The sequence below is a fragment of the Caretta caretta genome, chromosome 26, assembly GCF_965140235.1.
Source record: "Caretta caretta isolate rCarCar2 chromosome 26, rCarCar1.hap1, whole genome shotgun sequence".
NCBI classification, from domain to species: domain Eukaryota; kingdom Metazoa; phylum Chordata; order Testudines; family Cheloniidae; genus Caretta; species Caretta caretta.
In genome coordinates, this window is record NC_134231.1 from 99461 (window position 1) to 114695 (window position 15235).

The 15235-nt window shown below is 49.4% G+C and overlaps 1 pseudogene; it reads right to left on the minus strand.

Moving 5' to 3' along the window:
- Positions 1-15235, minus strand: part of LOC125625383 (uncharacterized) — an 84595-nt pseudogene that overhangs the window by 53809 nt on the left and 15551 nt on the right.

A 15235-nucleotide genomic window follows, 5' to 3' on the forward strand; every position in this document is an offset into this window, starting at 1 on the left:
CCTGAATAATGCTGTATCTGCAGAGCCATTAACTTTTGGGAGGACTGTTCCTCCTTTCCTTTTAAAGTGCGGTGGCAATGCTCTGCTACTGCCAGCAATTTGTCCATGGTTTCAGTCTCCCATCCCACACTTATTCGTGTTAACATGCTGCCTGTGGCAGGGAGAAGACCATCAACAAATGCATGTGCCAAGGCCCCCTGCCCATTTACATCGGGCTCTTGTGTTCCTGAATGTTGTAGGAAAATATCAGTTAGCCGGGACCTATAGTCGCCTGGGCTTTCTCCTTGCCCTTGCTTACAGCAACGTATTGCTGTCCAGTTTGTTTTAGGAGACCACACTTTGGGAATGGCTTGATGCAGGCGCTTCCAAAGAGCCATACTCTGGTCTCTGTATGCCGAATCTGGGCCAGTACTTTTTACGTTTGAGTGGCATGCCTCAGCTGGCCAGTTTGCAGCAGCCATCCATTTTTCATAATAACTGGCAGGAGCTAACAATTTACACAGTTGGAGGAGATCTGTCTCAGAGGGTTCATAGGTTTCACAGATTAACAGAAACTCCTCAGCAAATTTGACAGAGTTTTCCTGTGGTTTGGGAAAACTTTTAACTATAGATAAAAGTTCCGTACGAGTCCAGGGCTTATAATCCCATATGGACTCACTTTCTCCCATCTTAAGGACTCGTAAGGGTGCCACAACAGTTTGATCAGAGTCTCTCATTAACCTCCCGTCAGGTTCTCTTTTCCAAGAAGAGATGTCAAGAGAATCTTTGCAGTCTGCTTTGGATTTCTTCTTCATAATATTTTGCAGAGCTGCGAGGCCAATGAGGGTATCTTCTTCACTTTCATTATCTGTAGTCACTGAAGATTTTTCCTTCTCTGATTTCTTATTTGCGCAGGAGTATGGTGGGGGTCGGGTTTGATCCGGATCATTACACAGGGCTGGGCAAAGGGGAGCGCTCAGACTAGTGGTGGGAGAGACTGCATCCAATTGAACGTTAGTTTTTTGATAGAATTTTTAAGAGAGGTGAGTTTTGACTCAGTCCATCTACGATTTGCCTCTTCCCACCACTGCATGAAGCAGTCTACTTCTCCTCTCTCCAATTTGGTTTTTGGGAGGACGAGTTTGCTTTTTAAAGTGTCCACTCGATCTTTGTCCCAAGAACCTAACAGTGGCCACTGTAATTTGGGGTTCTCTAGAGCTAATTTGGACCATTTTTCAAGAAACCTACAAGAGTCCGGACCCCTCCTAAAATACATAAAATAAGCTGGAGTTCCCTCAGGGAACTGTTCTACCTTAGACTTCTGATTACCCATCCAGGAGGACTTCACACAGCACTCACACAAGAAGGAAATTCGGGCTCAGCAGAGCGGTACCCGGTGCAACACACAGAAAGGAGCCCACAGGCTACTGCCTCAACTGCCCTTGCTTTCACACCAGGGGTTATACCCAAGGCCTGGTGCGGCTGCAGCTGTGCAGATTCCACTTATTCAGACCGTGGGAACGGGGACCCCTTGGTCAGCCAGTCTCCGGACAGAGATGGCTCCCAGATTCACACACACACCACGGGGAAGACGGATAGACACAAAGACAAGACAGTCCTCAAACCGGTTAAAGCACAAAAATAATAATTACCTGAGACGTCTGATTCCAGAAGCTGGATCCAAAGACCCCTACCTGAACAGAGTGGGAATCAACAAGTTCAATGGCGTAGACTGCGCTGCTGCTGTGTACCTTTCTGTCTTGTGGAGGATCGCTTGGACTAAGCATCCAGGCGCCGGCTGCCACGATCGTCCTGCAACGCAGTCAGGGATCACACAGCCTCAGTGAAGCCGCTTGCCATCTCGGTAGAACCTCCAAATTGTCCAAGTTTGACTCAGATTCACAATTTATCAGACCACTCTGTTTTATTAGCAAAGCTGCTCTGCTAATACATTTAGAAGTGAGCCCCCCGAGTAGGGCTTGTGTCTTTTAATTTATACAGTTTTTTGGAGAACAAGTTACAGAGAAGTTACAGACAAAAGAAGAAAAAGATTTTAGTCACCACCCTTCGAGATCCCCGAGACCAGTCACGTATCTTCAATTACCTGCCACCCTTAACAATCTCCTTTAACAGCTTCCAGTTAACTTAACTAATTGCCCTTCACACCTTCCATTCTGATGCCTGCTTCTATAGATGTGCTGGCTCTATCTTAATTGCTTCTCCATTCAAAAGCTAACTATCCCTACGTGTGCTCCCTCAGATACTTTGTAACATGTTTTGGCATGCCCTCTCATATACAATGTATCCAGCATGTCCCCTTATACAACGTTATACTTATACAATGTTATACTTCCACAGTGGCCACTCAGGATAATGCACAATTTCCCTCATGGAGCAACAGTGACACTGGGTGGCCACTCTTGGTAATGCACCAACAATTTCCCTCACGGAGCAACAGTGTCACTGGGTGCCCAGTCAGGGTAATGCACAAACAATTTCCCTCAAGGAGCAACAGTGACACTGTATGGCGAATTCAGGTAATGCACAAACCATTTCCCTCACGGAGCAACAGTGACACTCGGTGGCCAGCCAGGGTAGTGCACCAACAGTTTCCCTCATGGAGCAACAGTGACACTGGGTGGCCAGTCCAGATAATGCACAAACCATTTCCCTCATGGACGAACAGTGACACTGGGTGGCCACTCAGGGTAATGTACAAAGCATTTCCCTTGGATCAACAGTGACCCTGGGTGGCCAGTCTGGGTAATGCACGAACAATTTCCCTCACGGAGCAACAGTGACACTGGGTGGCCAGTCAGGGTAATGCACAAACCATTTCCCTCACGGAGCAACAGTGACACTCGGTGGCCAGCCAGGGTAATGCACAAACAATTTCCCTCATGGAGCAACAGTGACACTGGGTGTCCAATCCAGATAATGCACAAACCATTTCCCTTATGGACGAACAGTGACACTGGGTGGCCACTCAGGGTAATGCACAAAGCATTTCCCTCATGGAGCAACAGTGACACTCCTTGGCCACTCAGGGTAATGCACAAACAATTTCCCTCACGGAGCAACAGTGACACTGGGTGGCCAGTTAGGGTAATGCACGAACAATTTCCTTCACGGATCAACCGTGATACTGGGTGGCCACTCTGGGTAATGCACCAACAATTTCCCTCACAGAGGAACAGTGACACTGGGTGGCCACTCTGGGTAATGCACCAACAATTTCCCTCACGGAGCAACAGTGACACTGGGTGGCTACTTTGGGCAATGCACCAACAGTTTCCCTCATGGGGCCACAGTGACAATGGGTGGCCACTCGGGGTAATGCAGATAGCATTTCCCTCATGGGGCCACAGTGACACTGGGTGGCCACTCGGGGTAATGCAGATAGCATTTCCCTCATGGAGCTACAGTGACACTCCGTGGCCACTCGGGGTAATGCACAAACAATTTCCCTCACGGAGCAACAGTGACACTGAGTGGTCAGTCAGGGTAATGCACGAATTATTTCCCTCACGGAGCAACAGTGACACTGGGTAATGCACCAACAATTTCACAGATGGACCAACAGTGACACTGGGTGGCCAGTCAGGGTAATGCACGAACAATTTCCCTCACGGAGCAACAGTGACACTGGGTGGCCACTCTGGGTAATGCACAATTTCCCTCACGGAGCAACAGTGACACTGTATGGCGAATTCAGGTAATGCACAAACCATTTCCCTCACTGAGCAACAGTGACAGTCGGTGGCCATTCAGGGTAATGCACAAACAATTTCCCTCATGAAGCAACAGTGACACTGGGTGGCCAGTCAGGGTAATGCAGAAAGTATTTCGCTCACGGAGCAATGGCCAATGCGTGGTCAATTCAGGTCGTGCACAAATCATTTCCCTCATGGACCAACAGTGACACCGGGCAACCCCTTGGAGTAATACACAAAGCATTTCCTCACGGAGCACCAGTTGCACAAACTGGGTTTAAGAATAAATAATAATAATAATAATAATAAACAAAAAATAGTTTCACTCTAAAAGTTAGATTTTCAGTGATTGTAAGGGATAGCAAACAGAAGAAGGCAGATTACTAAGCAAATACAAATACACACACATACTACTCCTAAGATCTTCAGGAGACTAGATTCAAGAAGTATTTTCTCATTCTAAATGTCTTTGAGCAACTTGAAGAGTTTCTGTAGCTTAGACTTCCCGTTGTTTCTCTTTACAGACTAGATTCCTGTCTTGGTCTGGACTTCCCCCTTCTCAGTTCCTCTGTCTCTTCAGGTACTTTCAGCAACGTTTCTACTGCCCTGCATGATTTTCGTCTGCTCCGACTTCTCCATGGTTCCCGAGACCTCACGTGGGGGAATGCACACCTACCCGTGTCCTACAAAGGGAGACGGCACCAGGAGAGCAGAGGAGAGAGAGACTGAGAAAGTTGGCCAACACACAAGAGAGAAAAACATGGGAGGAAGGCAAGCAACTCACCAGCTGGAGTCCTCCTCCTAGATGCAACCTTCTCCTGCGAAGGAGACACCGTTCCTGGCCAGAGAAATGAGCAGCCCCTGAAAATGGGGACCTTGTCTCTCTCGTAACCACAGCTGGTCAGGAACCATTTCTTACAAACCCAGCCCCAGCTAATGGGGAGTCCCCACCTGGAGCCAGGCGGACCGTGAACAAAGCCTTAACCAAACCAGACACTTATCTCACTGACATTAGCGACTGCTCCACTGCCAACTGGAGGACTCCTGGCTTGCATCAACAGTGCTCGCGGGCTCACTGCTCTCGCTTGCTTTCCATCCGATGACGGGAGTAAACTGTTTGAATCATAGAATCATAGAATATCAGGGTTGGAAGGGACCTCAGGAGATCATCTAGTCCAACCCCCTGCTCAAAGCAGGACCAATCCTCAATTTTTGTCCCAGATCTGTAAATGGCTCCCTCAAGGATTGAACTCACAACCCTGGGTTTAGCAGGCCAATGCTCAAACCACTGTACTAAACCCAGACTGAGGAGGAAAAACAAATAAGTTACCATCTCAGTGGTAAACATCGCATAAGCTATTCTTTTTTCTTCTCCTACACAGCGGCATTCTGCCCCAACCCTCCCCACCATTAGGCCTTTAGTACTACAACTAGAAAGCACCCCTTGCAAAGGCACCTGAAATAATCACTCTGCACAGCAGACTCTGGCCTCTCATCAGCCGTAATCTCACAGACTCCTGTATCCAAAGAGGAAGCACACAGCCTCTGAAGAAATACTGCGGCGAGCACAGACGAGGAATTCAAAGCACTGACCGCTTACTCAGAGCCAGTCCATGCGGGAGACAGAAAGCTGACGACTCTTCATGTCTGCTTAGAAGGATGTCCAAGCTGCTTAGGTACACCTCGGCCACTTCTCCTCTGGCTCGGGCTCCTGGACAATTCCTCTGTGAGAGTAGCTGAAAAAGCCAAGCGTGAGCTATCATGATACAAAGCTCCATTGGTGCTGGAAATCTTACCCTCATCCATGCATTGGCCCCACTCGATGAACAGAGATCGAGTTAACACTGACAGTCACTGCTCCATGCTCGCACGCAATGCCCTGCATGATTTTCGTCCCCTCCTACTTCTTCTTGGCTTCCAAGACATAGCCTGTGGGGATGCACACCTAGTGTGCCTGCCCGTGTCCTATGAAGGGAGACAGCACTGGGAAAGGCAAGGACGGAGAGAGAGAGACAGAGGCAGTGTGTGTGTGTTGGCTAACATTCTAGAGGAGAGAGAGAGAGAAGCATGGTAGGATAGCAAGCAGTTCACCTCCTGGAGTCATCTGTGACAAAGCGGGACTGTTCTTCATGTTTCCTCTGAATAGTGTGGGGGTGCCTCAGTTTCCCCTATGCAGTTCTTAAATATCTAGGTGGTGGGAGAAGGGTGTATGATCGTTGCAGAGTTCTGGAGGGGGGGTGTGTGCGGGGGTCTGGACACAGAGAATGGCCGACACCCTCTTTCTTGGCAACTGATGGTCTGGCCCTTGAGAGCTAAAGGGTTGGAGAACAAAGGAGTCCGGTGACCTCCTGGCCCAGGATAGAGACAAAGCCTAGAGGAGGAGGAGCTGGAGGGGGAGTCAGTTTGGGGCTGGCTGCGTCATGTCTGCCGTTTTGCGTGTCGTGGGAGGTGTTGTGTGTCGTCTCGTGTGTGTGTCATTGCGTGTGTGTTTGTTGTCTCGTGTGTGTCGGTGTTGTGTGTCATTTCTGTGTCATGTTGTCTGCCGTTTTGTCTGTGTGAGTGTGTGTGGGCGCGCGAGAGAGACGTCGCGTGTGTCGGCGCCTATCGGCGTTTGTGAGGCATCGTGTTTGAGACGGTGCGTGAGAGACATTGCGTGTCGGTGCATGTGAGAGATGGCGCGTGTCGGCGCGTGTGAGAGATGATGCGTGAGAGACGTCATGTGTGTGAGACGTTGGCGAGCGTCGGCGTGCGTGAGACGGCGTGCGTGCGGGCGTGCGTGAGATGGCGTGCGTCGTGCTTGGGTGAGTCAGCAGACGTGAGACGTCGCGTGTCGTGCGTGTGAGAGTCGGCAAGCGTGAGAGACGGCGAGTGTGGGTGTCGGCGTTGTGCGTGCGAGACGTGTTTGCGTGTGAGACGGCGCGCATGGGTGTCGGTGTCCTGTGTGTGTGTCGTGTGTCCTGTGTCGGTGTCCTGTGTCGTTGTCGTCTGTGTCATGTGTCGGTGTACTGTGTGTGTCGGTGTTGTGCGTGTGCGAGACGTGTTTGTGGGTGTGAGACGGCGCGCGTGGGTGTCGGCATCATGCATGATATGTGTCCTGTGTCGGTGTTGTTTGTGTGTCATGTGTCCATGTCATGTATCATGTGTTGTGTATCATGTCGTGTGTCGGTGTCGTGTGCCGTGTGCCGTGTGCCGGTGTGGTGTGTGCATGCCATGTGTCGGTGTGGTGTGTCGTTGTGGTGTGCGCGCGTCGTGTGTCATGTGGTGGTGTCGTGTGTCGTATATGTGTCGGTGTGGTGTGTGTGTGTCGTGTATGTGTCAGGGTAATGCACAAACAATTTCCCTCACGGAGCAACCGTGACACTCGGTGGCCAGTCAGGGTAATGCACCAACCATTTCCCTCACGGAGCAATGGCCAATGCGTGGCCCATTCAGGTAGTGCACAAACCATTTCCCTCATGGACCAACAGTGACAGTGGGTGGCCAATTCAGGTCGTGCTCAAATCATGTGTCGGTGTCGTATGTCCTGTGTCGTGTGTCCTGTGTGTCATGTATGTGTCGGCGTCGTGTGTGGTGTGCGTCGTGTGTGGTGTGCGTCGTGTGTCATGTATATCTCAGTGTCCTGTGTGTCGGTGTCAGGTGTGTCGTGTCAGGTGTTAGTGTCGTGTTTGTGTCGGTGTGAATGGTCTTGGTGTATGCAACGTATTGGTGTATGTGACATGATGTGTGTTGTGTTGAGTGTGTGAATGGTGTGTCGGTGTCAGCTGTGATTTTTGTGTCGTGCTGGGTGCCACTTTGTGTGTCGTGTTGTGTGTGTGTGACGGGTCGCGTGTCATATTGTGTGCATGTTCAACATGTTGTGCGTGTTCGACATGCGTGTGCCATGCTGTTTACGTGCGACGCGCAACGTGCCTGCGACGCGCAACGTGTTGTGTGCACAACATGTGACGTGCTGTGTACAACGTGCGACAGGCTGTGTGCGACGTGTTGTGTGTGACGTGCAATGTGTTGTGCAATATACGACGTGCAGTCTACAACCTGCGACGTGTGATGCGCGAGCAACGCTCGACGTGCTGTGTGCTACGTGTTGTGCGTGTGACATGCAACATGCGACGTATTGTGCGACGTGCTGTGTGTGCGACGTACATGCGTGCCACGTGCGACGTGTCAGTGTCCTGTGTGTGGCAGTGTCATGTGTGCCGTTTTGTGTCGTATTGTGCGCCCTTTTGTCATGTCGTGTTGTGCGTGTGCGCACGTGTTGTGTGTGTGCATGTGTGTAGTGCGACGTGTTGTGTGTGAAGTGATACGTGCGACATGTGACAAACTGTGCGACGTGCTGTGTGTGACATGCGACTTGCTGTGTGTCGTCTTGAGTGTGTGGGGGTCGTGTTGTGTGACAGGTTGTGGGTTGTGTTGTGTTGAGTGTGTCGGTGTCGTGTGTGTGATGTTTTGTGTGTGATGCTTTCCGTGTTGCATTGTGTGCCGTGTGAGGTGTTGTGTGTCGTTGTGTGTCATTTTGTGTCATCGTGTGTGATGTGTGTGCGTCCACGCATGTGACGTATTGCGCATGTCCGTGTGGGAAGTGCAAAATGGGATGGGTCAACTTGCCACCCCCTTCCCCAACAGTTTAGCCCCCTGTCGTAAACATGACCCTACCCCTTCCCTCGGGTGCTATTGACACTAAAACGACCTAAAAGACCCCAGACTTATCACTATTGGCTGGCACCCTATTGCCACCCGCACTTCTATGCTGCTGCTGGCCAAACCCTCCCCGCAAAATCTAAACCCCACCCCCTACCCGGAACCCAACTGGAACCCTAACCCTGTAACTTGCTCCCCAATTCTAAACCCCTGAACCAAAACTGTAGCCCAATCCTCACCCCAACCCTAACCTCCAGCTCTGAACCCAGCCCCCCTAAGCCTGACACTGCTTTAAGGCGGAGCCCAGTTCCCCATTCCCACCATGTGCAACAACAGTGCAAACCACACCCTCCCCCGCCCCCCCCCCCCCCCCCCCCCCCCGGCCCAGGAATCTCGCTTCTTATCACCACTTGTTTTGAAATTAACCTTTTCTTCATTTGCATTCCACAAACCTTCATTCTCGTTTGATGGGTTATTTAGTTACAGGGGTCTACACAATGCAACTCTTTGCTATTACATTGTAACAGGATACAGATAAGTGAAAACAGTGCAAACAACATTCCACTAGTTTTCAGGAGGTTTAAACACCCAATACATTTGAACATTTAACAATCGCTTTGATCTATACTAATACACACATCAATTGGCCTGAATACACTCTTGACATAAGCTGCTCTGCCAGCGTCACACCTTGTACAAACATTACTGCAATAGCGTGTAGGGCAGCATGACCCCCAGAGGTCTATGAGCTGATTTCAGGGTGTCTGCAGGACCCCGCAGCTGAAGCACAGAGCCCCCACACCTCCTGCGGGGCAAAAACCCGCAGCCCCAATGCTCCCCACTCCTCAGGGCATAACCCCAGAGCTGCCCCCCTACCCCAGCTGGGCCCTGGAGTTTTTTTAGCATGTTGAGTGAGTGGGGAGGAGTGAAGTGCTCTAGCGTGGTGGGTCACCTCTTTTATAGGGCACAAGTGCCGGAAATCCTTCCTCCTATGCCCAAATTTTATTCCTCACCCACAATTGGGCGTATTGATGACACGTATATACGCACGTTAAGTCTGTGGGTACCACATTAAAAAACCCTACGCCATTCTTCATTATCTGTTGGTCTAGATAGAAGGTTATAGACATATGTGTGAATATTTATTTATTTAGGTAACAAGATATAGGTTAACTTTACTTTTCTGGGTAAATGGTCTTAATATAGATGTGTTAACTTTCCTTAGCTTAACATACAGGATATGGCCTTTAGGTCTCTTGCGTTACAGCCAAGCTTACTTTAATATTAAATCTCTAAACCTATTACAATAAACCAAATACTTAAATGTATACGAAAAAAATACATCTATGCAAGCAAGCAGGTTAGTCCTATTGGTTGTACGACTCAGAATCAGGACAAGAGATTCTCCCATTGCATTCTCCTCTGAGCCATTCAAACCTCCTTCACTCATTAATTTAAGTCATATTATTTACAAAAGTTCTAGTATTGTCATAATGGAAAAAAACAAAAAACAAACAAACCAGCCAGCCTCCCCATCTGCAAACAATCCCATCTCAGTAGGAGAAGTCCTACAACAGGCTTTGCCAACAGGTGGAAACTGGGATTTAAACTCCAAATCATCTCACTGTATTTCAGATCCATTCAAATTCCCCATCCAGGTCTGTGATACTTTCATCTCAGGCCCTAAATTACTGTTTTAGGGGCAAAGAAAACAAATTGTGATCCACAAACAGAAGGCTGAGAACCTTGAATCATAGGACACATTGAGCGGTGGAACTGTAGAAAGTGGAGATCAATTCTACATGGCTCAAAAAGAGGAAACACTGCTGGAGTAATTCAGAAGGTGGGAATCCCTCCGACTCACCACTTCAGGTGTCACAGAGGTTGAAAATACACACTCTCTCCCCTCCCCACAAGTCAGAGTCACCAGGCGATGCTCTGGAACTACTCCATATGAAGCTAGTCAGGACTCTGGGGGAGCATGTCTCCTCTCTCTCAGTACACTGTCACCAGGGCAAGAAGCTGACACAACTTCGAACTTCCTGGCTCTGACTTCGAAGTATTCAGCATCCCCTTCCACACCGTGTGCTTCCCGCAACGAGTCCGCCCGGACGGGGCTCCTGGGGAAGCCAGAGGGCCTTGCACCCCAGCTCCGCAGTGACTCTCAGCCAGCGGGTAAAACAGAAGGTTTATTATTCGACAGGAACACGGCGTAAAACAGAACTTGTTAGCACAGAAATCAGTGACTTTCGGCCAAGTCCATCTTGGGGAGTCGTTCAGTCACAGATGCCCCCTTGGGACTGTCACCTGACGTGCTGAAATTACCTCAGAGCCTGTTTTCCCTGCTAGCTTGGGACTTCCAGAACCCTGTCTTGTTGAGCCAGACACACTAGCCTGCTGCAACACAGACCCAGGGTCTGAACCACGCTCCCAGAGCTGCAGGTTTTAAGTGAAAACAGGGGGGAGGGATAGCTCAGTGGTTTGAGCATTGGCCTACTAAACCCAGGGTTGGGAGTTCAATCCTTGAGGGGCCAGTTAGGGATCTGAGGCAAAAAATCTGTCTGGGACAGTACCTGGTCCGGCTAGTGAAGGCAGAGGATGGGACTCGATGACCTTTCAAGGTCCCTTCCAGCTCTATGAGATAGGTATATCTCCTTATAAAAATATATTAAAAAAAAAAAAAAAAACAAGTGATGTTATAAAAAGTAGGATTGTAGTGGTTTCAAGTAATAATGGACAGAACAAAGTAAGTCACCCAGCAAAATAAAGAAAAACACGCAAGTCTAAGTCTAATACATTAAGGGCGGGTAGCGATCCATCGATCGGGGGTCGATCGATCACGTCTAGTCTAGACATGACAAATCGAACCTCAAGCGCTCTCCCCTCGACTCTGGTACTTCAGCGCCGCAAGAGGCACAAGCAGAGTAGACAGGGGAGCGACAGCAGTCGACTCGCCACCATGAAGACGCCGAGGTAAGTCAACCTAATTACGTCAACTTCAGCTACGCTATTCCCGTATTCTTAGGTCGATCCCCCCCTTAGTGTAGGCCTGGCCTAAGAAACTGATGACAGGTAATCTCCCCCCCTCAGAGATGTTCCAATAAGCTTCTTTCACAGATTAGACTCCTTCCTCGTCTGGGCCCAATCCTTTCCCCAGGTATAAAGAAAAGGAGGACCTGTGGCACCTAAGAGACTAACCAATTTATTTGAGCATAAGCTTTCGTGAGCTACAGCTCACTTCATTGGATGCATACAGTGGAAAATATAGTGGGGAGATTCTCCCCCCGATGAAGTGAGCTGTAGCTCACGAAAGCTTATGCTCTAATAAATTTGTTCGTCTCTAAGGTGCCACAAGTACTCCTCGTTCTTTTTACGGATAAAGACTAACACGGCTGCTACTCTGAAACCTTTCCCCAGGTAATGTTAGTTCCAGCAGACATCTCAGGTGGTAAGCAGGGGATTTCTCATGATTGGCCCCCTTTGTCCTGCTCCACCCCCTTTTATACCTTTGGCACAAGGCGGGAATCTTTTGTCTCTCTGGGTCCCCACCCCTCCTTCTAAATGGAAAAGTACCAGATTTAAGATGGATTTCAGTACCAGGTGACATGGTCACATCACATGTCACTGTAAAACCCCTAGTCTCCATTCCCCATGGGCTAGCCCACATGTACACAGGAAGGCTTTCAAGTAACTAAGGCCATTTACAACTGATTGTTTCTGGAACACCCTTAATGGCCTCTACTTAATATGTTTACATCAGTGATACAATTTTATAGCTTATTCTCCTAGCTCCAAATATAGAAATACTACATGCAAACAAATAGGATGAACACACTTTGTAGATTACAAGCTTTCTAATGACACCATACAAGGGGTATTTAGCGTAAAGCGTATTAGTAAGCATATTTCCATAAAGCCTACGGACTGCAACGTCACACACTGGTCATCGCACAGGTGCAGGCAGCTGGAGCAGCCTCACCTGCTCCAGAGGTCTCAGCGAAGTCACACACCCCTATTCCCACCACCAAGGTATTGGTGCAGCACACAGGGAAACTGAGGCACACGCAGTATTCATGCAAAACAGTAAAACTCACATAGGCTCAACAGTAAAACTCACATACAACATAACAAGGGAAAATCCCCACTTCGTGACACCCTCTATCCCTGCACCTTCTCTGTTATATTTACATTGAGAATATAGCTAATATAATGCCAATATTTAAAAAGGGCCCTGGAGGTGATCCTGGCAATTACAGACCAGTAAGTCTAATGTCAGTACTGGGCAAATTAGTTGAAACAATAGTAAAGAATAAAATTGTAAGACACACAGAAGGACATGAATTGTTGGGCAAAAGTCAACACGGTTTCTGTACAGGGAAATCACGAAAGCTTATGCTCAAATAAATTTGTTAGTCTCTAAGGTGCCACAAGTCCTCCTTTTCTTTTTGTGAATACAGACTAACACGGCTGCTACTCTGAAACTAATCTACTAGAGTTCTTTGAAGGGGTCAGCCTGAGCCTGAGGAGGAGACAGAATTTACTAATGTACATTGCCAAAGAGCCACAGTAATATGTCAGCAGCCCCCCCATCAGCTCTCGCCTGCTCCCAGTGCCCACCGGCTGCCCATCAGCACCTCCTCATCCCTCCCGATCAGCTGTTTTGTGGCATGCAGGAGGCTTGGAGGGGGAGGGAGAGGAGCGAGGGCATAGCAGGCTCATGGGTAGGGGTGAAGTGGGGGGCACATTGGAAAGTTGGCACCTATAGCTCCAGCCCCAGAATCGGTGCCTATACAAGGAGCCACATATTAACTTCTGAAGAGCTTCATGTGGAGCCACAGGTTGGCCACCCCTGTACTAATCTATTAGAGTTCTTTGAAGGCTCAACAAACATGTAGACAAGGGGGATCCAGTGGACTTAGTGTACTTAGGCTATTTCCAGAAAGCCTTTGACAAGGTTTCTCACCAAAGGCTCTTATGTAAATTCAGTTGTCAGGGGATAAGAGGGAAGATCCTTTCATGGTTTGAGAACTGGCTAAAAGACAGGGAACAACGGATAGGAATAAATGGTAAATTTTCAGAATGGAGAGGGGTAACTAGCAGTATTCCCCAAGGGTCAGTCCTAGGACCAATCCTATTCAACTTATTCTTAAATGATCTGGAGCAAGGGGTAAACAGTGAGGTGGCAAAGTTTGCAGAGGATACTTGTCACGGAGTCCAGGGGCGATGCTCTGGAACTGCTCCCTACGAAGCCAGGCAGGACTCGGGTGAAGTCTCCTCTCTGTGAGCAGCCTGTCTGCAGGGCGAGAAGCTCACACGGCTTCCACCTTCCTGGGTCTGAACTCGGCGCATTCAGCATCCTCTGCCCCTCCGTCCGCTTCCCACAGCGAGTCCGCCCAGGCGGGGTCCTGGGGAAGCGAGAGGGTCCTGGCACCCCAACTTCGCAGTCAGACGTGACTCTAGCCAGCAAAACAGAGGTTTATTAGATGATAGGAACATGGTTTAAAACAGAGCTTGTAGGTACAGAGAACAGGACCCCTCAGCTGGGTCCATTTTGGGGGGCACTGAGCCAGACAACCCCGTCTGCACTTCACTCCATGTCCCCAGCGTGCCCAAACTGAAACTCTCTCCAGCCCCTCCTCCCCTTTGTCCCTTTCCTGGGCCAGGTCACCTGATCTCTTTGTCTTCAACCCTTTAGCTCTCACCTTGCAGGGGGGAAGGGCCAGGCCATCAGTTGCCAGGAAACAGGGTGTTGCCATTCTCTGTGTCCAGACCCCTGCACACACCTCTAGGGCTCTGCAATGATCATACACCCTTATCCCACCACCTAGCCCTGGTCTACACTAGGACTTTAGATCGAATTTAGCAGCGTTAAATCGATTTAAACCTGCACCCGTCCACACAATGAAGCCCTTTATTTCGACTTAAAGGGCTCTTAAAATCGATTTCCTTACTCCACCCCTGACAAGTGGATTAGCGCTTAAATCGACGTTGCCGGCTCGAATTTGGGGTACTGTGGACACAATTCGATGGTATTGGCCTCCGGGAGCTATCCCAGAGTGCTCCATTCTGACCGCTCTGGACAGCGCTCTCAACTCAGATGCACTGGCCAGGTAGACAGGAAAAGAACCGCGAACTTTTGAATCTCATTTCCTGTTTGGCCAGCGTGGCAAGCTGCAGGTGACCATGCAGAGCTCATCAGCAGAGGTGACCATGATGGAGTCCCAGAATCGCAAAAGAGCTCCAGCATGGACTGAACGGGAGGTACGGGATCTGATCGCTGTTTGGGGAGAGGAATCCGTGCTATCAGAACTCCGTTCCAGTTTTCGAAATGCCAAAACCTTTCTGAAAATCTCCCAGGGCATGAAGGACAGAGGCCATAACAGGGACCCGAAGCAGTGCCGCGTGAAACTGAAGGAGCTGAGGCAAGCCTACCAGAAAACCAGAGAGGCGAACGGCCGCTCTGGGTCAGAGCCCCAAACATGCCGCTTCTATGATGAGCTGCATGCCATTTTAGGGGGTTCAGCCACCACTACCCCAGCCGTGTTGTTTGACTCCTTCAATGGAGATGGAGGCAATACAGAAGTAGGTTTTGGGGACGAAGAAGATGATGAGGAGGAGGTTGTAGATAGCTCACAGCAAGCAAGCGGAGAAACCGGTTTTCCCGACAGCCAGGAACTGTTTCTCACCCTAGACCTGGAGCCAGTACCCCCCGAACCCACCCAAGGCTGCCTCCTGGACTCAGCAGGCGGAGAAGGGACCTCTGGTGAGTGTACCTTTTAAAATGCTATACATGGTTTAAAAGCAAGCATGTGAAAGGATTACTTTGCCCTGGCATTTGCGGTTCTGCCTTTGCAAAAGGTTTCTGGGGAGGGCAGCCTTATTTCGTCCTTCATGGTAGGACACTT